The following is an 18,217-nucleotide window of genomic DNA, read 5'->3' as shown; positions in this document are numbered from 1 at the left end:
TGAGGAAGAAGAATTCTTGGAAGGGGATAAACCAACCATGGTTAACCAAGGAAATTAAGGATAGTATCAAATTGAAAGAAAAAAACATAAAACGTGGCAAAGATTAGTGGTAAGACAAGGATTGGGAAAGTTTTAAAAAACAATAAAAGTTGACCAAAAAAAAAAATAAAGAGTGACAGTAAGAGCTTCTTTAAATTTATAAAAAGGAAGAGAGAGGCCAAAGTGAACACAGACCCCTTAGAAAATGAGGCTGGGGAAATAATAATGGGGAACCAGGAATTGGCAGAGGAGTTGAATAAATATTTTGTATTAGTCCTCATGGTAGAATACACTAATAGCATTCCAAAAATACTAAATAATCAAGGGGAAAAAGTAGAGGGAGGAAATAAATATAATAACTATCACTAAAGAAAAAGTACTTGGGAAACCAATGGAGCTAAAGGCCGATAAGTCCCCTGGGCCTGATGGGTTGCATCCTAGGATATTAAAGGAAGTAGCTACAGAGATAGTGGATGCAGTGGTAGGAATCTTCCAAGAATCCTTAGATTCTGGAAAAGTTCCAAAGGATTGGAAAACTGCCAATGTAACACCCTTTTTCAAAAAGGAAGGGAGACAAAAAACAGATAATTATAGGCCATTTAGCTTAAGATCTGTCATTGGGAAAATGTTTGAGTCTGTTATAAAGGATGTAATAGCAGAGCATTTAGAAATGCATAATATAAGCAAGCAGAGTTTCATGAAGAGCACTCTGAAGAAGTCATACGGACTCGAAACATTAACTCTGTTTCTCTCTCCACAGATGCTGCCAGACCTGCTGAGTTTTTCCAGCATTTTCTGTTTTTATTGCCAATTCCTCTAACGTGTACTCGGTGAACCAACTATGTTAAAACTTGAGTAAATATTCCAACTTACCACTTATTGGAGAAGTTGCAATGGTACCATTTAATATTTTGTCAATACATCCCAATCTGTATAAAAACATGTATGGTTGCACAGTCACCCATACTGAAACACAATAGATGGGTAAGCGGCAGAATTGAGGAAACAATCACACAGCGGAGTGCATGATCAAGTGAAAAAATATAAACCAGAATTTGCTGGAGTGGGGCATCTCACATTTGTCCTGTTAGTTCGGCCCCAGCTCAAACATTTTTGCCCACAAAGTTGCTGGGAGTGCGAGTTGATAATAGCAAGGCGAGGACAGCAAGGCATTTACAGTTACTTGGTTAACGATGGGACCAACAGTAGATGCCCTTATGTAATGATATTTAAGGATTGAAAAATAACAGAGGAAGGACTGAGAAGGAGCATGAAATACAGTTAAATCAGGTATAAAAAGAGAAATAAAGAGAAGCAAACAAAGACTGGATTAGGAGAGGAAAAAGAAAGAAACAGATTGGAAAAAAAACATTCTCAACCTCTGAAAGTAACACAATTACCCAAGTCTAATAACGAGAAGAATGCACAGAAAAATTCTGAACTTGACAGTGAGAAAAACTGTGAAATTGTCATCGAGATTCAGAAATGTCATTGTAAACTATGACATTCTCAGACCTCTAAAGCATAATGTTGTTGATATATAGAAGATAGCAAGCCATTTTAGAAAGAAGAGGTCTTGGAGAAGAAAATTAGTCTACTAAAAAATATTGGAAAATACTGTTCCAGAGTTCTCTATTTTCCCAGTGAAGTAGCATAATTATGCAGAAATCTGGGAATTATCTGTATTTACAATCCTTTTTATCTTGGGCAAGGAAAAGTATTTGAATGTCTTTGAAATCAGAACTATGTTTTTTTTGTTGCCATGTAATTAGTGGTTCAGTTTTAGACTATTAGGCTTATTTCTCTATCCCTGTGGAATTTAATCCTAAAGTCAAAGGAGATAAGGAACAAACAATTTTAGGAATCTCACGGTGAAGTGATGCTTCTTTCGAGTGCATTTTTAAAATTCCCAACAACTCTCTACTTAAAGATATAAAGCTCCAGACTTTTAACTGGGCCAGAGAGGTTGACCAGTAACCAGTAACAACTAGCACATAACTGAAAGAATACTTACATTGTTAATTACCAGACTTGACTTTCTATGGTGAATTTAAGGGGCAATTAATGTGCAAATATAAAATCACGAAATTCACAGAGATTAAGGACATAACACTGTTTTCACAAAGCTCATAGCAGCCAATAAGAATTGTCCAGCAACTCATGGCGATTCACAGTTCACGTGGTTTTTCTTCTTCACCACAGGTACTAGCTGATTTCCAATGGGCCTTATTTTCGAAGCAAATTCTGGGCTTATATCTTTAGTGTAACGCAGAAATTAATAAAAGTTGTAATTCTTGGAGGTGGTAATGAGATAAACCAAACATAGTTATTTCAACCCTGACCAGTAGTCCTCATTTGTGCATGTCAGATTATACCTTTCTTTTCTCAGATACCAAAGGGATATATAGACAGAGAATAAAATTAAGTACTGTTTGTTAGCTTTTAATGCAGGAATCTGCAAAATTAGTTTTGCCTCACTACAGTGCTCTGATTTGCATTGATTATAATAGTACTAGACTGACATATGTTGTAAAATATCAAAGTGAATGCAAATACCATTTTCCTATGGTTAAAAACATACTGAGAAAGTGTCATGTTAGCCAGATGGAAATTGCACAACTGGCAGCACATCTGTCCTTCCAAACCAGCAAACATTTCAGATGGAATGCCAATATTGTTTATTTAATCTTACAGAAGGTGAACATTGAGTGGATGTGAGAATTAACAGACATCAGCACTGAATGTCATAGATACAACACTTAAATTTTGGATTATATTTGTGTATGAGCAGATGGGTAACAAATGCTGGTCTAGCCAGTGACATCCACATCCCATGAATGAATAAAAAAAACTTAATAACATTCGGACATTCACTGATATTACTGAGAAAGCAGAAAGGTTAAAAAGTGCTGCAACATCAATGGAATGAACTGCATCAGAATATTCACTTGTGCTTAGTATGGGGCTCAGGGCTTCAACAAGGCAGAAATTCATCTGGGCCCATTTTTGGGCCTAAACTTGGCACCATATTGGCAATGCAGAACAAAGCCGAGAAGCCGGAGGCCAGCCCAAAATTGGCCTTGGGTCTCATTTTACAACTCTGGGTAAACTGTTGGCAGCTGCTGTGTCTTCACAGGCAGTTTGCCCTTCAGGAGGATGGAATTTTGGACTATCTATCTTGCCAAAGGGCCTCAGGTTAAGTCCCAGGAGGCAAAGAGAGAACAAGAAGTGGGGCTGATCACAGCCAGCAGAAGCGCTTGGAGTCAGGAAGATATATGTATACACACATCAAATTAATCAATATATTAATAAATGTTATAATAATAAAGCATTCACCACAGCTCCAGATCAGCACTTAATAACACATTCGCATTAAAATGTGCTTTCAATCCCTGAAAGGAGCACAATTATGTAAGTCCAGTAAAAAGAATAATACAGAAAATTCTCAACTTGACTTTGAGAAAACCTGTGGGCGGAATTTAATGCCCACCACCCACATGTGCCCCCTCCCACCTCACCCCCACTCCCACCACCCGAGGTGAGTTTAGAGGCAAGGAGTGCTGTTTACTTGGATGTGAGGGTGCAGTGTGGGAACCCTGCAGCCTTCCCCCCCAATTAAGGTCCAGGAGGAAAGGATGAAGTAAAGCCTTCCTGCCCTGAGGCCAATTGAAGGTCTTAAGTATCCATTGAAGGGCCACTTAAGAGCCTTATCCCGCTGCTGCTGGTTAACTACCAGCAGGAGGTGTCAGCTGTGGCTCAGTTCATAGCACCCTCGCCTTTGAATCAGAAGGTTGTGGGTTCATGTCCCACTCCCGGAAACCAAGAACTGTGAATGTACTCGAAAGAGTTACATGCGATCTGTTGATAACTCGAAAGAGTTAAATACCAGCAGGAGGTGTCAGCTGTGGCTCAGTTCATAGCACCCTCGCCTTTGAATCAGAAGGTTGTGGGTTCATGTCCCACTCCCGGAAACCAAGAACTGTGAATGTACTCGAAAGAGTTACATGCGATCTGTTGATAACTCGAAAGAGTTACTTAAATACCAGCAGTAGGTGAGGAACTGGCCTTCCAGGGAGTCCCCAGATAGAGGTGAGCATGGGCAGGATAGGGGTTGTGGGAGCGGTTCACCAGTGAGGGGGCAGTTGCATGCAAGAGCATGGGGTGACTTTCAGTGGGCCCTCTTCCCGATGCCAGGTCCCTCGATCAGGCACAGAGTGCCTGTGAACGAGGGACACCTCCCTCTTGGGAGGTGCTATCGAGTTTGCTGACCGGACCAAGAAATAATGTTCACCAGTTTATATGTTGGTGCAATTGATATATTTTCCTTTTAAAACGTGGCATTTAGAGAAGCAAACATTGTCAAAATGTGTGTTGGATTAGCTGCAATATTTATACGGCTGTTTCACATCCCATAAAGTTGACTAAATTCACTAGGCTTTTTGAGCAAAGAACTATTTGATCAAAATCTGCTTGCTAATATAAATATTCATGGTAGTGTTTGTATTATTTAATACTTCAAGCAGAGATCCACAGATCCTATGAATCAATGAAATCAAGAGTGGGATTTAATGCCCACTGCTTCCCGGAGGAGTGCTCGGAGGCAGAATGGGGTCTGTTTGATCGGGCAGGGTGGGGAATCCCACCGCCTTCCCGCTTCCACCAATCAAGCTCAGGGTGGGAAGGGAAGAGGGTGCCTACTTAAGGGCCTCACCCTGTCGCTGCTAGTATACAACCAGGGAAGCTGCCCAGCAAACTCAGATTTGCCTACCAGGGGTGTCTGTCATCCACAGGCACTCAGTGCCCAATTGAGGACCTGACATCAGGAAGGAGTGGGGGGGAGGGGCCTGCTGAAAGTCAACCCCTGCCGACACTTCTGACCCCCATCTGGAGCCCAAGGCATCACCATGACAATAGCCATGTCATGAGAATTTCATATTCCTAATTTTTTTCTGTACTTGAGGCTTATTAACATATCAGCTCTGTTATATTGAAAAGACTGAAGCCATTCTTTTCAGTCTCCACTCTAAACACCGTTCCCATAGCTACCAGCTCCATCCCTCTCCCTGGAAACAGTCTGAGACTAGGCCAGTCTGTTTGCATCCTTGGGGTCATATCTGACCCTGAAATGAGCTTCCGACCACATATTCTTGACATCACTAAGACTGCCTATTTTCAGCACCGTAACATTGCCCAATTTCACCCATCTCAGCTCATCTGCTGCTGAAACCCTCATTCGTGCCTTTATAATCTCTAGACTCGACTATTCCAACATGCTCCTGGCTGGCCTACCACTTTCTACCCTCAGTAAACTTAAGGTCATCCAAAACTCTTCTGCCCATGTCTTAACTTGTACCAAGTCCTGTTCACTTGTCAGTCCTGTGCTCACTGAGCGACATTGGCTCCCGATGCATGTCTTGATTTTAAAATTCTCATCCTCGTTTTCAAATCCCTCTATAGCCTCACCCCACCCTATCTGTCTAAGCTCCTTCACCATCACCCACCTCAGAGATATCTGCGCTCATCTGATTCTGACCTCTTGAGCATTCCTGAATTTAATTGCTCCACTGTTGGTGGTCATGGCTTCTGATGCTTAGGCCATAAACTCTGAAATTCTCTCCCTCACTTTCCTCCTTTAACACACTCATTAAAACCTCTCTCTTTGAACCAGTTTTTAGTATCTAACCTAATATCTCCGTATGTGGCTTGTTTTATAATTCTCGTGAAGCACCTTGGCTCATTTTATTGTGTAAAAGGCACTGTATAAATGCAATTGTTGTACATTAATAGAAATATGTTCTATACTGATGGGTCTTTCAGAAGTTAGGATTGGGTCCCCAGGAGCGATGACTATTTGCAAAGGGCCCCTCAAACACACAACATTTGGAAAACTCTGATTCAGAGAAGTGGTTCATACCTGGGTTCACCTTGAACTCACAGATATGTAACAAAAGTACAGCCTCCTGGTGAATCCTGACTGACTCAGTAATGTAATTCATGACAGAATTTCAACAAAGCTTTAATAGTCCTTTCAAGGGAACTCTTCTGACAAATTTTACTTAACACATTTTAGCCTGACAGGAATTCTGAAAGTAACACGGAACATGAAAGAAACATTTTTATCAGTCATGCGTTGTTATTTACTCAATTCTATTATTTCTGTTCCAAGTAACTTAGTGCAAAACACATGGCTCTTGGCTGTTCTTGTACAGGGATCACAGAATGTTAACATGCAGGTACAGTAATCAATTTGGAAGGTAAATGGTATGTTAAGCCTTTATTGCAAGGAGATTGGAGTGCAAGAGTAAGGAAGGCTTGCTGCAATTATTAGACTGCAGCTGGAATACTACATACAGTTTTGACTGCGTTCCTAAGGAAAGATCTGCTTGCCTTGGAAGGTGTACAATAAAGGTTCACTAGATTAATTCCTGAAATGTCAAGTCTGTCCAAAGGGAGAGATTACATTGAATGGGCTGATATTCTTAGGAGTTGAGGAAAGAGGTGATCTTATTGAAACATAAAAAAACTCTTGAGGACTCGACAGGATAAATGCTGAGAGGTTGTTTCCCCTGACTGTCAGTCAGGATTCACCAGGAGGCTGTACTTTTATTACATTTGTGTGAGTTCAAGTTGAACCCAGGTATGAGCCACTACTCTGAATCAGAGTTTTCCAAATGTTGTGTGTTTGAGGGGCCCATTGCAAATAGTTATCGCTCCTGGGGACCCAATCCTAACTCCTGAAAGACCCATCAGTATAGAACATATTTCTATTAATGTACAACAATTGCATTTATATAGTGCCTTTTACACAATAAAATGAGCCAGGGTGCTTCACAAGAATGATAAAACAAGCCACATAAAGAGATATTAGGTTAGATTCCAAAAACTGGTTCAAAGAGAGAGGTTTTAATGAGTGTGTTTCCCCTGACTAGGGGCAGAATTCTCCAGTCGGCAAGCGGGGGCGGGACCCGCTCACCGACGCACGGTGACATCGGGCGTGCATCCCGACGTCACTGCGCATCATTTAGATTGTCAGTTCGGCGGGCGCACAGCCGAGTCGGCTACACGCCCGCCGAACTGTCAAAGGCCTATTAAGGCCATTTAAATAGTCATTGACTCAATTAAATTAGCTGCCCGTCCAACCTTAAGGTTGGCCGGCAGGCGAAGAGCCCAGGCGGCCTTCGTATTTTTCATGAAAACTCAACCACGGGCGGGATGAGATTTCATGAAGTGTTTTAACATGTAATAAAAATTCTTACATTAATTCTTTTGACACGTCCCAGCTCATGTGACAGTGTCACATGAGGGAACATGTTTCGAAAGTTTTTTCCTTCCTTTATTTAAACTTACACATGTCAAACGGATCTCCCTGAGGTACCTCCGTGCCTCAGGGAGATCTCTACGCTCGTTTGCACACATGCGCGAAAGAGCACAAGGAACCACTCAGGGAATCCCCCCAACCTGCACAGGGAGCGCACAGCGCTTCCAGGCGTGCATCACGATGGGCGGGCCTTAGTTGGCCCGTCCACATAAAATGGCGGCGCGTCCCCAATCGGGGACACCTATCGGGTTTGCGCTCGGCTCTGCCCACCCCTGCACAACTCCCCCCACCCCTGAGTGGGGGGAAAATTTTTCCCTAGGAGTCTTAGGGTTGAATTTTTGTCGTCATTGTGGGAATCGTGAGTTAGGCCATTTCCCAACATCGCGGTCCAGACTTCTAAAAGTCAGCCCACTCACTTGGTATTTTTGTCTCCAGGTGTTAGATGCAGGTGGGAGTCGGGGCTGCTGCCTCCTGAGGCAGGCCATCAGCAACAGAGGTGGGCAGATGGCAAGGCCGGCAGGTTAGAAGGGCCGCCTCCATTTACAGGGACATCGGCCTAGTTCAATTCATGATAGTTGTGCCTCTAGCCCTCACATCTCACCCCCTCCATGTTCTCCATAATCTCCCATCCCCCTTTCATTACCTCAGGCCCCTTCCATGCATCCCCCACCCACTCCCCCCACCCCCACCCCCTCCATACCCAGTCCACCCATACGTACAGAAGCAATGAGCTATTGCCAAGCCTGCCTGGAGCACTGGCCCCTCGATGAGCCAGAGGGAGGTCATCTCCAGGCAGCTATACTCTCCCCCATTGCTGACTGGAAAATCCTAGTCAACCTCTATTAACAGGTCTTAATAGGTCTTTAAATGGGTCAACTGGCTACGTGTTGCTTGCACTCACCTTTGTTCCCGTCCTTAGCAGGGGTTAAAAACCCAGTCCCTTACCTGAAAACTTTCAAAAGAGACTGTCAACAGGTAATCTTGTGGTATTGGTAATGCTCTTGCTGCATGATCTTCTGAGAGAGGCAACTCCTTGCCAACAAATGATTTCTTTACTAGTTGGTCACCACTTACACATTTTAAGAAATTATTCGTGTTACTATTGGTTACTATCTTTGGCAATATCACGGTTGAGCTGAAATGTGAAGGTGTGGCTGGTGAATTGACACCATCAACTCATTTTTTAGTTGTGATAAACGAATAGTTGTGTTTATATGGTCATGGTATAGTTCCTCCAGGATCAAACAGGCTATGTGCCAAACACTGATCTAACAAATCACAAAATCACTGGCAAAAAATCTATATTTCACGATGTGACCTTTCAGATCCTATGGACTCCTGGTTGAAAACCATTACTCCAATAGCTTTCTACTTTCAGACTCACTTAAAAAATAATTAATGGTTCTGGTTTGAATATATTGCTAGAATTTAAGCTTGACAGAAGATCAACAAAGTGTTAAATTCCAAATTCCAAATGAAATCACTTCATATAAGCCATGTCCATAATATTGGTTAAAGTGTTTTCCACAGCTTGTTGACTATTCAAGGAATGTACATGTCACTTTATTACAGACTTGAGGTTTTAAATTTACCTCCCAACATGTAGATAGACACATCAGACGATCCCTGATGCGTGGAAATTAAGAGCTATATTATCTGCTCACACCACACCCTCAATGTGTCTCTTCCCCCCCCACCCACCCCAACCCACCTTAAACCAATTTATATTTCTCCCTTGTTGAAACTATGCTTCAGTTCTGCTGAAGGGCCATGAGGGCTCGAAACGTTGACTGATTTCTTCTCCACCGATGCTGCCAGACTTGCTGAGTTTTTCCAGGTAATTCTGTTTTTATTTTGTTTTGGATTTCCAGCATCCGCTATATTTTCTGATTGGTGACATTCACATATAAATGTTTAACATGCTAATACTAAATTCTTCTCCATCCATTTTCAGCAGGTGCAATCCCATCTATTTTAAAAGGGGTAAACGCCTGTTTAAAAATATTGCAAGAGTATGTAGTACAGGCATTCATAAAGAAGCTCTACCAATCAGAAAATATAACTTAGTTTACTGAAGAGAAAAATACATTTGTCTTAGATTAGATTTGGTATTGATGGACTATTACATTTTTAATCAATCTCAACTTTCTCGGTTTAGCTATGATAAATTGCTACCAGTTTATTTTAAGAACTGTGGCAGAAACACATAAAAGCAAAATGATTTTTGCTTGATAAAACCTAACATTAATATAGCACAGAAGCAATGATCTAGTCCACGCTGATCAGCTCCCCATTCCTAAAACCAAAGACACAATATTTCCAGTGGTGGGAATCCTTGCTGATTGCAAATATATACGAGGACATTGTGTGAGATTCATCAGCTTTGCATTTTATCTGAGCTTTCTAATACTTGCGGTGCTGGGTGAATTCCTAGGAATTCTACAATACGATTTACATCCTTTACAGTAGAACTTTAATTGCGCTTAATTTTCCTTAAATTCCAGAAGAAACAACATTTTATAGTTCTTCTGTTCACTGTATAATGGAGAAAATAATTCCCAATTTGTGTCACATGAAATGATACCATTGACTACAGGAGTAGGAACACTTTGAGTTTGGCTGGAATTCAGCGGCAATATTTTTAGCAAACACATTAACCAATTGCCTAAATGAACCCTTTGTCTTTCTACCTATCTATTCATCCCCTCAAAACCTCTCACTTTAATCATACTTTTAGTCACTTCTAGTTCTTTTGCTACTATTCTCCATCCTTTTTCCACTCTGTCAAACACTTAGGGACATTTATGATATTTAAAGGCGCCATTTCAAAGCTTATAAACTCCAACATAATTTTAAGGCCTTGACCCAACATTTCTGCTCGTTGTGTTAATGCTGTTTGTGCTGGATTGAATGAATGCTTTCCTGATTACAGGTGCAAACAGACAACGGGAAAATGAACAACAGTCTCTGCTTCCCTGGATGATACCTGTGTTATGCTATAAAGAGGATGGGAGCTGCAGCAGGGTTGCATTCCAACAAAGAATTTCTCCACGTACTGAATGAAACAAAGATGAGGTGAGGAAGAGAACTGCACTTGCTTCTGCACAATTTTTTAAAGCTTTATGCATGTAAACAATTTTACTTATTTGCACGAAGGGAGATTATATGTCTTTGTGACGCCACAACGGCTAAGAAAGCGTGTGAATTTATTTAGTGGGGGGGGCGGTTGGTGGGCTTCAGAGGGTTGCTGATTCATTTCCTTTTAAAACTAACAGAAGCAATACAGAAAAAAACCATGAGGCTGACCCCTGGCATCAACAGATTGAGTTATGAGGAAAAACTGGTGAAACTGGGGCTCTTCGGTCTTGGAAAGAAGCACATCAAGTGACTTAGACAAGCAATGCTTCCAGGTAAGTCACTCCATGACAACAAAGCAGCATAAACCAAAACTGGTAATGGGATAATTTGGGATAGAGGGCAGCAAAAATTTCATTATGGACTTGGAATGGTCTTCCAGATAAGGTAAGCAGGCGAAAGGCTTAACGTCAAATCATAATGAGATGATGTAATGGTGGGAAAAATATAATGCATCTTTCTTAATAACTAAGCCAGGAACAGCCTCCCTAAACAGTATTTATCTGGTGATTTTGTGAACCACAAATGTCAATGGAACAGAAATGCACAATAAGAAGTGTTGTATTCTTCCAGTGTCAGTTTTAGCTCTGGATCAGCAAGTCACTAATAATTGCTTTACTACTGGAAAAATTGCATCTTGCATTGAGCTTGTTACAAAAGACTAAAAAGCTCACCCTTGTGCCAATGAAGGATGCATGTATAGAACAGATTGTTACTTATTATTTTTGAATCCAAAAATAACAAAATTAGGATTCTTGGTAACCTTCAACCAAAATGATTAAGCATTTGGGGATAAAATTCACAGCTCCGATTATACCCCATCCAACTTTCTGTTCCATTAAAGTCAATTGGACAGAAATTCAGGCAGTGATTAAAGTGGACTGCCAGTTCAGTATTGTCCATTTTGCCTTATTGCTTATGTCAAATTTCACCCATGCTGAACCTTGGCACCTTATCAAAAATATATTGTGAAGAAAGGAGAGGACGAAAAGATTTGAATATTAAATATTAATAAATAGTTAACATTAAACCTAGGGAGCATGATTAGTTACTTACATTGATTTAACAATTAAATAACACGTACTACTGCTACACCTGTGTTTAGCAGAGCAAATCCCTTCAAACACCTACAAGTATTTTAAATCCAAGGCAGAGATCTGAATAACAAAGTCATGACATGAGCCAAATCAGCAGGATGAATGAACATATTATGTTCACTTGAATTCACCATTTAGCCCGTTATCTCATAAAAGTAACAGATTCTATCTTCCCATTTTCACATGAATAAGGGATGATTTACATTTCACTGCACATTCCATTTAACCAGTAAAATACACATTGTGTAATGTCTTCAGTTTTCTCAAATTCACAAGATAGGTCTAAAAAACACAATTCTAAAAGAATCTCTGTCTTGTTGGATTATAGTTTTGCATATGCAAAACAAAGCATAATTCTCAATTACACTCAGTATCATATACTGTGACATTTCCAATGCATTACCACATTTCTATTAAAAAAGTGTGTTGCATTAAATTATCTCTAATCACCCCAAAGTAGAAAATAATTGAGGCATTAATTAAAAATACTTACAATTAGCTGTGGGTTTCAGATCACGAGAGTCAAACAAAGGCTTCTTCTAAATTCATAGTTAAGAAATCTTCTTTTCAGATCTTTCTTTCCCACTACAAAGGCACGTTTTGCATTCTCAGCAATCCTTTGTGAGAAAAGACGGAAGTTCAGCTAAAGCAGGTATTCCTGTTTGCATCTTCATTATGAAGAATGTAGCATCAGCAGTACATCTCCCTGTCAGGTCAAGTTCAATACTGGAAAAGCCAGTGTTTTGTTTATTGCTCCCAAGCAGTTCGTGATTCTGAAATTAGCGGAACCATCTAATTGATTCTGAATTCCACCTGAAAGATAAAATTCAGTCAGAATTAATTCATTTCAAGTGAATCTGGAGAGAAAATAAATCTAATCAATTAGATCAATGTTATCCACAACCACTCGTTTTTTGGGCTCTGCACTGTGGATTTAGTCATGTAATCAAAGTCACCGCTGAAACACAGGTGTAGAATTGCACCCCAAGCAGACATTGGGTGGTGACTGGTGGAAAGCACCAGCTGACTGGCTGATAGTGCCGGCGGGAAGGCCTATTCCATTTTGAGGGGCTCATTAGCCCACAATAGTGGGGCTGCGGACCCAAGTGAGTACCCACGGCAACACTCTGTTTAGAGGCTACTGTGTATCAAATAGTCCATTCAGCCTCTAGGCTGCAGGAAGCTGGGTCCATGGAGGGTATCGCATTTGGAGAGAGGTGAGAAGCCAGAGTGGCAATGGCAGGGTGGTTTCATAGAGCGTGTGGCAAGGGAAGACTCCACTTCAGCCGATACTAGGCAGTGGATGCACTCCACCCAGCTCACTCCTAAAGTAGCAACTGGATTCTATTGATGTTAGAGAATCCAGATTAGCCTAAGATTATTTGGCTATCATTGGGTTCAGGTAGGGACCCTGGGAGGAGAATGGCACTGACAGCACCTTCAATGGGAAACGAGCAGTAAGTCCTTGGCCACAATATGTAGCCCTGCCACCATCCTTCCATCAGGCTGGATGCTCGAAAATTCAGCCCATACAGAGAAATCAATGTTAGTAAATCTATGCAAGGTCAGACAACATGCAACCAATCTACCAAGAGAAAAAGCAATAAACCTCAAAGAGCTGAAAACAAACAAGGCAATGGCAGAAATATAGCTAGTTTGAGACCTAAATATTCCCAACAGTTTCCATGGTGATGCTGCAGTACAGTGCCTGTTATTTTGGTCCTCTCTGCAGTGGTAATGAGATTTCAGAGAAGTGGTGATTTAAAACCATCATTCACTTCATCAACCACTGTTCTTTGTTCAAGCTGCAAACCAGTTTTTCCTGACTTAACTTATATGCAGCAGGGGAGCATATTACATATAGTCAGATCACAAGACTCAAAATGGTCAATCATTTCTTCAACTTATAATCTTCGAACTGTTTAGGACCAAATTTAAATAGTATTTCATGAATACCGCTACATTTTATTTTAATAGGAGGGAGCAGTATAAAATATAAAAGACACAATGATCAACAGAAAATACTTGCAAAAGTATACATCTGCCATTCATAATAGGTGAATCAATACTACTCGCTGCTTCCTCTAAAAAGGACAGAACAAACACATCCTTGTAATGGTTTATTACTGTTTGCTGCATGAGAACACGTTTCAAAACAAGCGCTCCAACATTGAAAGTTTTACGATTAACAGAACTTTTTACAATGGAATGAAATTCAAAATTTGGTAGGGTTTCACACTGGGTAGTAGCAGGTTGGCTATTGTCATTCAATCCCCCCACCCCCCCCACCCCTGACTAATTGGTGTCAATAAAGCCCCCAATACTTTAAAAATGTTTTAAAAACTCATCACAAGATGGCTTCCCAATTGAGGTTGCAAACTTTTGAGAGGTTTAAATTTGCCATCAATCCATTGCCTTTCAGCACCCCCCCACCCCATGCCTTATGTAGCCTGTTTTTGATCTAATTATCTTGAAAGTAGTGACTCATACTTGGGAACAATGTTCTGGGTGTTGGCAGTCCTGTCATTCCTCACCTAAGTGTAAGCATGGATGGGAAATATCTGCATTCAACTTTGGTGGGAGTTTACCCTGTATCAGTCTTCAGCCAACAACCACAGTAATAACTCGAGGTGGAACAGGTTTGGTGCAGAAAAACTTAACTTTTATTGTGGACACAATGCTTACACACTTGGTGCCCTCTGTCCACCAGGAACCACTTCCCTTAGGGCCGACCCATGGTTGATAGACAGGAGGGAGGGACAACCAATCCGATTACTACACTTCCTCCCCCTTAAGTTTCTTATATGTTTACGACAACAACTTGTTTGAAAACTAACAAAACATTTGTAATCTCTCTTGTCTTTAACTTTCTTTGGCAATCACTTCTAGGCTATGACTACAAAGTAAGTCTCTGAGGTACTCTGTGGGGACGGTTGGAGCGACGCAGCCTTTCTGAGGGAGGTTCTGGAACAGGAACACTGGGGTCTTGAGCTGCACAGACAGATGCGTCATTGGAACTGGGTCGTTCTGTATTCATCAGCTTGTTGGATGTGTCAGGAATAGCAACTGTAATGCGACCACACACTTCAGGGGTTGGCAGCGAAATAACAATCACAAGTTGATCTGGCATTCATTAAGATGTCTCTCTTGCTTGAATGTGATCCACATGTTTGCACATTACTCTGTTCTCAACTTGAATTCAAAATGATAATGGACCTGTTTCTGAAATAACGGCTCCTGGAGTCCAGCATGATCTACTTCCAAAGCCACGCACGTACACAGGGTCTCCTACTTTGAACGTACAAACACTGCTGTGTAAGCCGTGGCTCAGTTTCTGAATGGTTTGATTCTGTCTCACCTTCCCCTCCAAATTAGGAAACAACAAATCCAAACACGTGCGCAAGTGACGCTTCATCAGCAGCTCTGATGTTGTGGAGCCTGTAGTAGTCTGTGGTGTGGTGCGGTAACTCAGAAGGAACCTGGAAAGACAAGACTCCAAAGTGCCTCTAGACAACTTCTTCATACCGGCTTTAAAGGTCTGGACAGCTCTTTCAGTGAGATCATTTGACGAATGATGCCAGGGAGCAGTCGTTATATGCCCGATACCATTCAGGTCTGTGAACCTCTGAAATTCGACGCTGGTGAAAGCTGTTCCATTGTCAGAGACAATAATCTTAGGCAAACCATGTAAACTAAAGGAACGATGCAGCTCCTCAATAATTGCAGCTAAAGTTGGCATTTTTACCTCGTAGACATCAAGCCACTTCGAATGTGCATCGGTGAGCAATAGGAACATGGTCCTACATGATCAATATGCAGTCTAACCCAAGGATAACCAGGCCATTCCCATGGGTGAAGAGGAGCTGAAACAGGTAGCGTCTGGCGTTGCTGGAAAAGGGAACGGTGTTCAACCATGTTTTCCATGTCACTATCTATTCCTGGCCACCAGACATAACTACGTGCCAACATCTTCATCCTTGACCTGCCTGGGTGTGCGCTGTGGAGCTCTGCCAAGAGTGACTCTCTGCCCTGGGAAGGGACTACAATTCTGGAACCCCACAGCAAGATTCTGTCCTGACAACTCAGTTCAGTGCTTCTGGAATAAAAGGGGTGCAGGTGGTCAGGCACAAATGTACTTTGCCAGCCTTGTAAAGCAAAGTCTTTGACTTTTGATAGTACTGGGTCTCTGCTCGGTCAATTCTTGATCTGTTCAGCACATGCAGGTGATGAATCCAAAATATTTAACAACAACACTAACTCTTATGGAACGGGCATGTTAGCAGGGCTGCCAGGTAATGGAAGATGACTGAGTGCGTCTGCATTGGCTATATGTGAGCCAGGGTGGTACGTGAATATGTACTCATAAGCTGATAGTGTCAGGGCCCAATGCTGGATTCTTGCTGAAGCTATAGGGGGAATAGCTTTGTCTTCACTGAACAAACCTGTCAGCAGCTTATGGTCAGGCACGATTGTAAAATGTCACCCGTGTAGGTATTAGTGAAACTTCTTGATACCAAACACAACCAACAGCCCTTCTTTCTCCAGTTGGGAACAGCCCTGTTCAGTCTGGGGAAGTGTTCTTGAAATGTAGCCGATGAGCCTCTCTGACTCATCCTCCATTTTACGTGATAGTATGACTTCTATGTCAGAGGGAGAAGCATCACAAGTCAGCACTTGCTCTTTAGCTGGGTCGTAATGTACCACCAAGCAAGATGAATGAAGCAGTTTCTTTGCTGCTGCCAAGGCTTCTTCTTGCTGTGAACCCCATGACCAGCGGTGGTTCTTCTTCAGCAAGCGCAGTGGACAGTTTAGGTAAGAAATGGCTGTAATAATTTATCATCCCTAGGAATGATTTAAGCTCTGTCACATGACAGGGTGTTGGTGCATCTTTAATGGCTTGGACCTTGTCTTCAACAGGATTCAACCCCATAGCGTCCACACTGTGACCCAGGTAGGTTACCTCACTGCCTGGAATGTGCATTTTTCTCACTTTAAACACACATCTGCTTCCATAAATCTTCTCAGCACTTCCACAAAGTTGGATAAATGTTCAGCTTCGGTCAGTCCAGTGACGAGGATGTCATCTAAGTATACAACCACACAAGGAAGTCCCTGCAGGAGATTCTCCATGGTGCGCTGAAAAATAGCACATGCTGATGAAACTCCAAAAGGTAGTCGGGTGTACTGATAGAGGCCTTTGCGAGTATTAATTATCACATATTCCTTGAAGTGCTGTCCAATTCCAACTGTTGATAGGCACATCACATGTCTAGTTTGGTGTATGACTTGCCTCCTGCTAACTTGGCGTACAAGTCATCGATTCTAGGAATGGGGTATTTGTCTAACTCTGCAGCTCTGTTGACTGTCAGTTTGTAGTCACCACATAGACGTATGGTCTGGTTGGGCTTGACAACTGGAACGATGGGTGCGGTCCATTCAGAAAACTGGACAGGCTGAATTATTCCCAGGTTTTCCAACCTGCGCCACTCTGCTTTCACTTTTGCTTTTTGTAAGGCAGTGGTCTGGCCTTGAAGAAATGTGGTGTTGTGGGGATGGACGTGTAGTTTAGCTTGCATGCCCTTCAGTTTTCCCAATTTGTCTTGAAAAACAGTGTCATATTTCTTCAAGGGCTCTGGAATTCCATCGGACTTCAAATGGAATATTTCTGACCAGTCAAGTTTTATTTTTCGCAGCCAATCCCGACCTAAATGGCTGGGCCCTGCTCCCTCTACAATCATCACAGGAAGATGGGCTGTCTGCTGTTTGTAGCTGACTGGAACAGCAGCAATGCCTTTGACATGAATGGGCTCTCCAGTGTAGGTTCTCAGTTTGGCAGACGTGCGCTCCAATGTCAATGGCTAACTCCCTTCACTGAGGTACTTGAACGTGTGCTCCCCAACAACAGTAGCTGAAGCACTGGTATCCACCTCCATCTGCAGTTGCTTGCCATTCACCTGCACTGTCACTGGAATATAAGAACATAAGAAATAGAAGCAGGAGTAGGGCATTCGACCCCTCAAGCCTGCCCCGCCATTGAATAAGATCATGGCTGATCTGCCCTAGGCCTCAGCTCCTGTTTCATGCCAGCTCCTCAAAGCCCTCAACTCCCTGATATTTAAAAATCTATCTACCTCTTGTTTAAATACTTTCAGTGATCTAGCCTCCACAACGCTTTGGGGCAGAGAATTCCAGACATTCACTACCCTATGAGAGAAGAAATTCCTTCGCATCTCATTTAAAACTGAGTGTCCCCTTATTCTGTAACTTTGTCCCCTAGTTCGAGATTCCCCACTAGTGGAAACATCTTCTCAACATCTACTCTGTCAAGCCTCCTCAGAATCTTGTGCGTTTCAGTAAGATCACCCCTTATTATTCTAAACTCTAATGAATAAAGGCCTAACCTCTTTAGTCGTTCTTGATAAGTCAACCCCTTCATCCCAGGAATCAGCCTAGTCAATCTCTTTTGAACTGCCTCCAATGCCAGTATATCCTTTCTTAAATACAGGGACTAAAACTGTGCATAGTACACCAGGTGCGGCCTCACCAACACCCTGTAGAGTGGTAACAAGACTTCCCTATTTTTAAACTCCAACCTCCAAGCAATACAGGCCAAAATTCCATTTGCCTT

General features: G+C 41.9%; 1 protein-coding gene across 1 annotated transcript in view; it reads right to left on the bottom strand.

Annotated features, from left to right (window-relative positions):
• ptprea (protein tyrosine phosphatase receptor type Ea) overlaps positions 1–18,217 on the bottom strand; it is a 321,222-nt gene that overhangs the window by 177,760 nt on the left and 125,245 nt on the right. The window contains exon 3 of the mRNA XM_078564878.1: positions 12,083–12,402. The gene's annotated coding sequence lies outside the window, so the exon portion shown is untranslated. The remainder of the gene's footprint in view (positions 1–12,082; positions 12,403–18,217) is intronic.

Source organism: Cetorhinus maximus, chromosome 20, assembly GCF_964194155.1.
Source record: "Cetorhinus maximus chromosome 20, sCetMax3.hap1.1, whole genome shotgun sequence".
Classification (NCBI taxonomy): domain Eukaryota; kingdom Metazoa; phylum Chordata; class Chondrichthyes; order Lamniformes; family Cetorhinidae; genus Cetorhinus; species Cetorhinus maximus.
Note: the sequence above shows the minus strand (reverse complement) of the source record. Positions and strands in the feature narration are given on the sequence as shown.